Here is a 10276-nt window from a genome sequence, read left to right on the forward strand (position 1 = left end):
ACAGAGTCGTGAATGCCAAATATCAGACTCATTATTGTGGCAAACATTATTAATAACTTTAGTGCACATATCTAATAAAGATAGGCGGAACAAGCCTCCGCACTCATAGCCATTTCCAACAAATTGTCCACACTTAGAAATTACAACTTTATTGGATTCGAAAACCAACTTAAAACCATCTCGACATAAACGGGAACCGCTAATGAGATTTTTATTGATGGACGGCACATGATGAACGTTCTTCAGACGCACAGTCTTCCCCGAAGTAAACTTCAGATCGACCGTACCAACACCTCGAACGATGGCATGTGACTCGTTCCCCATCAGCACGGGTGAAGTCCCTGTTGCCTGGTAAGAAGAAAACATGGAGGCGTCAACACAAACATGTACATTGGCACCGGTGTCAATTAACCAATCGGTGGATTGAAATACTGAAAGGATGGTAGGAAAAATACCGTACCCTGATTCCTTCATATCAGTATCACCGATGACAACATTAGCGGACTTGCCGCTCTTCTCATGTTCGCGCTCCTCAAAGCGGTTAGGACACTTCGGAGCCCAGTGATTAGGATCACCATAGACATGGCAAAGTCCCTTCCCCTTCTTATGAGAATTCTTCTTGAAGTTGGTAGAATGTGATGGCTTGTTCTTTGTATCAAACTTGCCTTTTCCCTGAGTTTTGTTCTTATTGTTTTTGAACTTGTTGGGCTGGGAGTTCTTCTTCTGTACCATGTGGGCACTAGAACCTCCCTCTGCAACTCGAGCATGTGTGTCCTTTGCTCTCGCCTTCTTTTCAACATCAAGAGTACCAATGAGATCCGCAACGGAAAACTCCTGTCTCTTGTGTTTCAGGGAAGTAGCAAAATTGTTCCACGAAGGTGGAAGCTTGGCAATGATGCCTCCGGCAAAAAATTTGTCCGGCAACACACACTTGAAGTACTCAAGTTCTTTAGCGAGCGACTGTATCTCATGAGCCTGCTGTACAACAGGACGCTCATCAGTCATCTTGTAGTCATAGAATTGCTCCATGACGTACAACTCGCTGCCGGCGTCCGAGGCACCAAACTTGGCCTCGAGCGCAGCCCACATGTCCTTGCCGTTGTCAAACGACATATACGAATCCACAATGGAGTCATCAAGAACACTCAGAAGAGCGCCTTTAAAGAGGGTATCGATCTTCTCAAAAGCTTCCAGCTATGCTGGATTAAGATCGCCCTCAGGCTTGCCCTTGGTGGCATCATAGCAGCCCATGGTCTGAAACCAGTAGACTGCTCTCGTGCGCCACCTCTTATATTGCGCCCCCTTAAAGGCAGGCGGCTTCAGATGCACAGGAAAACCACTCGGAGTAAATTGCCTATAATCAAGTTTTTGGATTGTTGGAAATATGAGCAAATTACTACGAGATTTAATCCGAATAAACAGAAGATAAATCATGACCACAGCAGCAGAGATTAAACTAATCATGCGAACTAGCATAGCAGATGAACATATCACATCTAGGGCACATACTAGAAGTATGAATTCTACCACGATCTCGAACATGAAGGATAGAATCACATATGGTGCAGCGGGTGCAGCACCGTCGGCATTGACATTGTCGCCCATGTCGTCAAGGACGAGGTTGTCGAGGTCGGGGAAGAAGTCGTCGTTCGCGAAGTCGTCGCTGCCAGCAGTCGCGCGAGTGCGCTCCCCAAAAACCTGATCGCCCCTCTCCCGTACAGGATCACGAGAGGCGGGGTTCCGGAGGCCTGGTGTCCCTTCTCACGGTGCACGCCGGAAGGAGGGATGGAGAAGACTTGCTTGGCGGCGCAATGATCTGGAACGGTGGTGAGAAACCATACGAAGCGGCGGCGGCTAGGGTAGACGTCTGCCTGACTATATAGTGCGGGCCGGGTAGGTCGTGGGAGTAAACCCCACGTCCGAGTCGTCACGATCCAAAAGAATCGGAAATGGTTCAGTAATTCCGTTAATTATTAATTATATAGACAACATGCATAGCTCTGTCCTCGGCTCGGCTCAATCCCGCAACCCGCGGCGCGGCGCGTCGTGACGAGGCGAGGCGAGGCGAGGCGAGGTGTGGCGAGGCGAGCGAGGAGGAGGAGCGCGCGTGTAGGTCTCATCTTCTCATGCTCATACAAGTGGTAGAAGAGCTCACCTTATAAAGAGGTGCGATTCTCTCTCAACTTCCGGGGTGGGAATAAACTTTAGCCTCACTCACTCCACTCACATGTGTGCATGAATGGGCCAAGAGAATTTCAGAATTTTAGTTGGGCTTTGGGCCAAAGGCCTACTAGCAAAATTCCAACATTTTGTGTGCAGGTCGCATGCATGCCGAGTCGAGCTGTGCATGCTGTGTTTGACGAGATGCAGTATAGACGGCGACGCCATGCACCTCATTGGCGGTGTACGTGTGAATTGCCAGCTAGTGTGATTCGCTAGTTAAAAAATAGATGCCGTTTGTTATATCAAACTCTGTAGTGCTGCACTAATATCATCCCTGCAATTATTTTGTAATTTGTTGATAAATACTATCTTTTTCCTTGCAGAACACTTGTCTTGTCTCTGTTGTTCGCTTGCCTTGCCTTGATGTCACAGGCTGCATTTATTTTACATGTGAAAAAATTCACTCTGATTTGAACATCTGCAGTGCGCATTGTCTTCAGATGTGGTTCATTTCAAGAGCCATGCTGTCCGGCAGTGCTCTTGTGCACTTCACTGACTAGTGCTCTTGTGCACTTTACTGACTTTGTGATTTCTGAAGAGAAAAAAGTGCAAATGAAGTCCGCTATGGTTTGCTATTAAGGTTCATTTTACTCATTTTTGCAGGAAAAAAGATGAAGTGATGCAGTTCTATTGGATGCCCCATTACTCAATTTTGTTGTTGTTGAAGAGTGCACTTCATTAGTTCATTGTAGAAACTGCAGTTCATTACCGTGATTTGGCTGGTGGAGAGTGTAGATTCTGTATGCTATAAACCTCCTCTGTTGTCCACTTGGTAAACACAAAACAAAAAAGATCTCAAAATGAAGCTCGCTTCTATATTAGATGTAGTTCACTCACTCAGTCCCTACGGTCCACTCGCTTGGTCAACGCGCGCAAAAAATTAATAAGTACGAAAAAAAGACAACAAGAACTCATGAGGTTCCACTTTGGGTAGTGTTACGGTTCACTACCGGAAGTGTTGTGGTCCACTCTCGTTCACAAAAAAATTGAACAAAACGACAACAAAAACTTGTTAGAGAAAAATTTACATTTGACAAAAGAAATCATGAAGTTCACTTGACCGTCTGATGCAGTGAGGTTTTCGACCGAAACAGTGCGGTTTTCTGTCGGATGAAGTTCAGTCGTTCAATTTGGATGTCGCGAAAAACAGTGTCCGCATTTCGGTAAATTTAAAACTGCTCTTAAACCGTAAGGAATTAGAGAGAGTGTTCTACATGAAAAAGTTGTGTCCCGTCGATATCTTTCCAACGGCATATCATTTGAATCATTTCGACAACCGATTTGTAAAATTTTCAGGAAAAACGGCCGCTGTCACTCGTCGTCCATCGTACGATTTTTAAAATTAACTTAAAACCGTGACGAATCTCAAAAACATTTCAACATATGAAAGTTGTGCCTCGTCCATAGCTTTTCAACGGTATATTACACACCTCGTTTCGACAAACGGTTAAAAAACTAGAGCGAAAACAGTACCAAATTTTATTTTTTTTGAAAAACATAATTCCGCAATTTAGTAAATTTAAAACTACTTTTAAACCGTAATGAATTAGGGAAAACAATAGTTATGAAAAAGATGCACCTCGACGATATCTATCCAACGGTGTATCATTTGCCTCATTCCGACGAACGGTTTAGAAAAAAACACGAAAAAACGCTCGCTGCCACTCTTTGTGGGCCGCACCATTATTCTGATAACACTTTTTTATGGTCACGCTATTCGTCACCCTGGATGAGGAATAGTTATTCTTCACCCCCTTCTATTTTACCATCAATGCACCGTAATTTTACATTCTGTAAGTTTTGTCTTATTTCCGACGCAAAAAGAGACCGTAAGAAAATATATAATCGCTGTAAAAAATATTTTATGTTATGTAAAATTACAAACGTAAAAACATAGTCTAAAATACACATAAACTGCAAATTTTCTTGTTTTATGACCTATATTTTTATTTTCTTATGTCAATTTTTACGTAGTGAATTAATAAAAATATAACTATTTAAATTCGAAACGTAATTTAATTATGAAATGATCGTAAGATTAACTCGAATAAAGAATAATTTATTTTACACCCTGAATGATGAATAGTTAGAATAACTATTTCGATCACGCCTCTATAAGGCGTCATCGTGCGTTCCCGAGATCAACAGAAAACCTCCCCCACCCCGATCCAAAAATCCCCACGGCAGCGCAGCTCCACCCCAACCCACCTCCAGCCCCCGGCTCCGGCGAGCCTCCCGCCGACGACCCACCGCCGCTGACCCACGTGCCGCCCCACCCGACACCCCGCCCCCATCTCCCCTGGCTTCGGTCGCCACCCCGCCCCCATCGCCCCCAACTCCGGTCGCCGCCCCGCCCCATCGCCCCTGAATCCCGCCATCACCCCACCTTCATCTTCTCCCCGGAAGCTCCCGCTGCGCACACCCACCTGCGTTCCCCCGGAGAACCGACGCCACATTAGTCGCCTACTTGCCCCGGCTCATTCTGCCTGCCTCCTATTCCAGAAAAATTGGGGGCCATCCGCGGGGATCCAAGTTTTTGTCGGCTCCGCCAAGCGCCTCCCCACTCTGGCACGATCCCCCAAGGTGGAGTTCGCGCGCTCCCCTTCTTACTCGTCCCGGTTCCCACACCTCCGCCTCCTCCTGATTGCCCTGACGTGGACACAACGCCATCCCAGTCCAGCCACGCAGCGTCAGGGAGGTCGGGGCCATCGCGAGTAGCAGTCCAGAGCAGCCAAGGTGAGGGTGAGCACAACACTTCCATCCCATCCATTTGAAGCACGTTTGTGATTTTTTTGCAGGTAGCACGTTTGTGATTTTGGGTAGTAACAATGTTCATGCCCGCGTACACTGCCGCCGCTCACCTCCCCACGACCTGCATACATACAGAGTTGAGAGTTCTAACTTGTTGCAAAAGTTCAAAAAGAAGAATATATGCAGTCCAACTTATTCTAGCATAATGCTTCTCCTTTGAATCTAGATGCTACAAACAGTCCTCCTTTGTGAATATGAACTGAATGTTGTTGTTTTGATGTTCTATAGAAAGTGTACTGAATTTTGCAGTTTTATCCTTTTTACACGCACTATTGTTCGAGCTGGCGGCCGCGAGACCCTGTGCCTCCACGGGCCTCGTCTCCCGCTATCGGCGACGGCACTCCCTTCCTCCAACGCATCGCCGACGAGGCCAACCGCCTACACCGTCTTCGGCTGCAACGATGTCGTCGTCCGACGAGGCCAACCGCCTACACCAACTTTGGCTGCAACGACGCCGTCTCTCTCCGTGAACCTTCTTGTCTCCTCTGTACGTCAGTTTGATTGCCTATAAACAAAATTCTATAATTTTCATGTCTGAAATTAAGGAGTTCATTATATCCATTACAAAAAAATGTTGAATTTTTAGAAGTTCTAGTACGTATGTTAGAAGAGTTCATTGACAAAAGAAAATCATCAGTTCTTAACAGTTAAAAGAAATGAGCTTTGCAATGTTTATGGTGCAGAAAATTTCATGACCGGTGTTCATTTGGGATGAACATTTGTACATACCCTGTTTTTACTTTACTCGTGAGGACTGAGGAGATGAATGTGTGACAGTCGATCTTCATTGGTGAAAGATAAAAAGAAATGGCATTCAGTTCAGAGAAACAATTATAACGATGGTATTTTTCTCTAAACTTTCATCTACATGTGTTTGAGATTATGTCTTCAGGCCATAGCTATTAATTCTCCCTGAACCTTTTTGTGCGCCTGGTCATTTTCAGGCTACATCTATTTTCTCTTTGAACACTTCTAGGGGCTAAAAAAAGGCTGGGGAATGTAGCAGTGTGTATGTGCTGGCTGATGCTTTCTCAGAACTACTCTTTGAGAAAGAAATGGTGCGTTGAGAGAAAAGAAAAGTGCAGAGAAGGCAACTGGTGTGTTGAGAGGAAAGCAAAGTGCAGAGAATGCTCCAAGAACAGAGCTGCATGTTCTTCAGTTTCCATCTTTGTGCTCACATCACAAGAGCTCAGCTAAAGAAAATAGAGAAAATCAACACTTCAGATCTTTATATGTACAGAAAATCGTTCCAGAAAGTACATGTTAAAAAAAGCCTCTGTTGTAGTTATAAACAAATATACACTTTACTAAATCCTGTCGGCAAAATCAATCATTGTGAAAAAGTCAGTGCACCGATCCAAAAATATTTTAGTTTATAAACAATTAACCTAAATTCAAATTAAGAAAACACACACATGATTTATCTTTGTACTAAAAAATTATTTTTTGATTTACAAAAAAACAAAGAAGGTCAAATTAAAACAAGGTAGAATAATTCACAGCAGTTTTAAAGAAAAAGGATTTTCCTCGTTTCTTAAATAAACTAGAAGTTCAAATTTAAATAACGGGGAAACTCGATGTTTATTACAGCACAAATAACGCTGCCCAGAGTGGCATAAAAGATGCATCATCAAGTCCTCTGTGTGTGCGCTTCTGTGTCGTGCCGACACAACATTGTTGTATAGCTCCTCCTGGATTGCGCTATGTGCAGGTCGAACAAAATGTTCATAGCAAGTCAAATGAAAAACTAGTGGTAGGCTGAAAAAATGTTTGCTCGTGTGCTAGTGCCATGGAATAGTTGGAGCTTTTTTAGTTGTTCTTTGTGTAATACTATTACATTGAAGTTCAAACTAAAAAATGATCATTTCAAAAATTATAAAAAAGCATTCCCCGTTTTCCTATACCATTACATTAAAGTTCAAATTAAAAAATGATCATTTTAAAAATTATAAAAAAGCATTCCTCATTTCTAGAAAAAGCCTATTGGTTCAAATTAAAAAGACGAAGAAGTTCAATGCTTGTTACAAACCCAAAGAAGGTCATTAAAAAAAGCATCTCAATTTTTTTTTATAAAAATATCTTCTCTGTTAAAATAAACCTAGAAGTTCAAATTTAAAAATGGAGCATCTCGATGTCTATCATAAAGTAGGATTTTTTTCCATTACTAAAAGAAATAAAACCAGGAACTCCAAATTAAAAAGATGGAGAAGTTCGATGATTATAGAAAACTCAGATTTTCCTCTTTATTAAAGAATGGAAACAAGAAGTTAAAAAATTAAATAACAATAAGTTCAACTTTTAAAAATAGAGCGCTCCAAAATTTCATAAAAGGTTTAAGAAAAAACCAGGAAGTCCATATTAAAAACATGGAGAAGTTCGATGATTATAGAAAACTCAGATTTCCCTTATTATTAAATAATGGAAACAAGAAGTTCAAAAATAAAATAACAAGAAGTTCAAATTTTAAAAATAGATCGCTTCAGAATTCATAAAAAAGGATTAAGAAATTCACATTAATATTCATTAAGAACTCAGATATTTTCACGTAACCGAGAGAAGTTCAGGTTGATAACTGCCAGAAGTTCACGTACTACACGGTGTGCATTTTGTATGAATTTTTTTTAATGAAAAAGCAAAGGCTAAAGGTTTGTTGTTAGAAGTTCAAGTGCTCGGCCCGATAAAGTTAAAAAATTCTTGTGAGAGAGGTTGAACAAAAATACGTGACACAAGTTCACGGTGAAAACAGTGGGAAGTTCAACTACTACACGGAATGCGTTTGAGATAAGAATATAAGAATAGAAAACTAAAAGCTTAAAAGGTTTGTTTCAAGAAGTTCACATACTCTGTCCGGGGAAGTTCAAAAATTATTGCGAGATATGTTCACCTTGTATTTCCATGTTCGAATTTTTTTGCTTTTTTGCATTTTAAAATAATTCTCTCAATACACAAAGAAGTTCAATTATTATTTGGGAGCAATTTGATTTCAAAAAGAAAATAAAATATTCAAATTATAAGGATTAAGAAAATAAAACCAGGAAGTCCATATTAAAAAGATGGAGAAGTTCGATGATTATAGAAAACTCAGATTTCCCTCATTATTAAAGAGTGGAAACAAGAAGTTCAAAAAAATAATAACAAGAAGGTCAACTTTTAAAAATAGAGCGCTTCAAAATTCATAAAAAGATTATTAAGTAAAACCAGGAAGTCCATATTAAAAAGATGGAGAAGTTCGATGATTATAGAAAACTCAGATTTTCCTCGTTATTAAAGAGTGAAAACAAGAAGTTCAAAAATAAAATAACAAGAAGTTCAACTTTTAAAAAATAGAGCGCTTTGAAATTCATAAAAATGGATTAAGAAATTCAGATAAATATTTATAAAAAAACTCAGATATTTTCACGTAACCAAGAGAAGTTCAATTGATAACTGCGAGAAGTTCACGTACTACACGATGTGCATTTTGTATTAAAAAAGAACAAAAAGCAAATACTAAAAGTTTTGTTGTCAAAAGTTCAACTCCTCGGTCGGAGAAAGTTAAAAAAATTATTGTGAATGGGGTTTGTACAAAAGGAGTATCATTTGTGTAACACTAATGAATGGATAGAAAATTATAAATGAAAATACATCACAGAAGTTCAACGTGAAAACAGTAAGAAGTTCGACTACTATAGTGAATGAATTTGAGATGAAATTTTTTTAAAATTGTCGCGAGTATGAAAAAATGATTAACACGGGGAAGTTGCGTGTTTACAGCAGCTTTCCGTCGGTATATCACTTGCTCAATTCCGGTGAGTGGGTGGAGAGCTACGAGCAAAAAAATCATGTGAAAAACAGAGTGAAGTTCAGGTACAGACGCCGAGAAGTTCAGGTTCTTCACGCGGTGCATTTTTGAAGAATCTGTTTCACGATAATGGCAGAATGAATGATCTCGCCGTTTTCGAAATTACATGAAAACGGCTAGGAATCAGAGAAACCCATCAACATGAAAAAGTTTCGCATTTTTTGTAGCTTTTCAGCGGTATATGATTTGCCGCATTCCGATAAAGTTTGTAGATATTAGGGGGAAAATACGTTTTTAGCCATTTTCAAAATTAACTTAAAATCGTAAGAAATTGGGAGAAACAATATATACAAAAAAGTTTTGCATTTGTTCAAGCTTTCCAACGCCATATCATTTGCTGTATTCGGATGTAAGGTTAAAGAAATTAGCTCGAAAATATGAACTCGGTGGAACTTGTATCATTTTCTAAATTACTTATATATATATATATATTCAAGGGTAATGTCAACAATAACAGTTCATGATGCCTTACATCTAATTGTGTGTGTGTGTGTGTATATATATATATATATATATATATATATATATATATATAGGGAAAAGCAAACATATGAAACTACGCTGGAGCAGATGCAATCACGAGGGCTTGTTCATATTGGGATCTGGTCCCTCCACTTTCCCTATTTGCATTTTTGTGTTATTAATCACTGGATGATTATTTCCTGTTATAGCGGATGATGGACCACGCTGCTTGCGGGAGCACTGTAGTGCGCAGACACTAGGCTGGCGTGATGCAATCCGGCAGGTAGGGGCCCGCCCGTGTTATGTTCAAACGATTCTAGGATTTGTGGAGAACCGCTCGGCCAAAGGTGCAAACCTTCCACCCATGTTTCCTTTTTTTATTATGCGTTCTGTTCTTGTAGGCGCCTTCTCATTTTGGTAGCTATTTATTTATGTTTTTGAAGTAGTAGGCATATTTTTCTATGGTCGCATTTGTCTACGGCCTTTTTCGGACACCGCAGATAAAAGAAAGATGTGAAGAAAATTTCCGGGCCGTTACTTCAAACAGAAGATGTGAAGAAAATTGGAAAAAAAGGTGCACACGCCGATAGCTATGCATGTATGCTGATTTCCCTTTTGGAGCATACCAACCCCATCGACACGTCACAAACGTGGCACATGCATCCGCACGCGCAGGGCCTCACCTGTTTGACTCGAGTGCACAAAGAATAATGACGGGCATCACCCAAAAAATCTCAGGCGCCAAAAACGGTTTGACCACAGTGGAATCAACGATCGTGTTTGCGGTGTACTATTACTCATTGTTTATATTTATATACTTTCTAGTTGTCACAACGCCCAGCACCTTACACATTTTTGTAACTCTCTCATGACACAGGCATGTGAGAAGTCAAAAGGCGCCCAACGTGGGGCATGCCTGCACCAACAGACCGGTCTTTC

At 40.8% G+C, this 10276-nt stretch overlaps 1 long non-coding RNA gene across 2 annotated transcripts; it reads left to right on the plus strand.

The window, feature by feature from the left end:
• Window positions 1-4487: 4487 nt before the first annotated feature.
• Window positions 4488-6326, plus strand: LOC123149855 (uncharacterized). 2 transcript variants are annotated; one of them, XR_006474869.1, is made up of 4 exons: window positions 4488-5110; window positions 5284-5521; window positions 5718-5876; window positions 5979-6326. It is a non-coding gene; the product is annotated as an uncharacterized lncRNA (long non-coding RNA). The 2 variants fall into 2 exon arrangements; XR_006474868.1 differs by having other exon boundaries at window positions 4493-5521.
• The last annotated feature ends 3950 nt before the right edge of the window (window positions 6327-10276 follow it).

The sequence above is a fragment of the Triticum aestivum genome, chromosome 7A, assembly GCF_018294505.1.
Source record: "Triticum aestivum cultivar Chinese Spring chromosome 7A, IWGSC CS RefSeq v2.1, whole genome shotgun sequence".
Lineage (NCBI taxonomy): Eukaryota > Viridiplantae > Streptophyta > Magnoliopsida > Poales > Poaceae > Triticum > Triticum aestivum.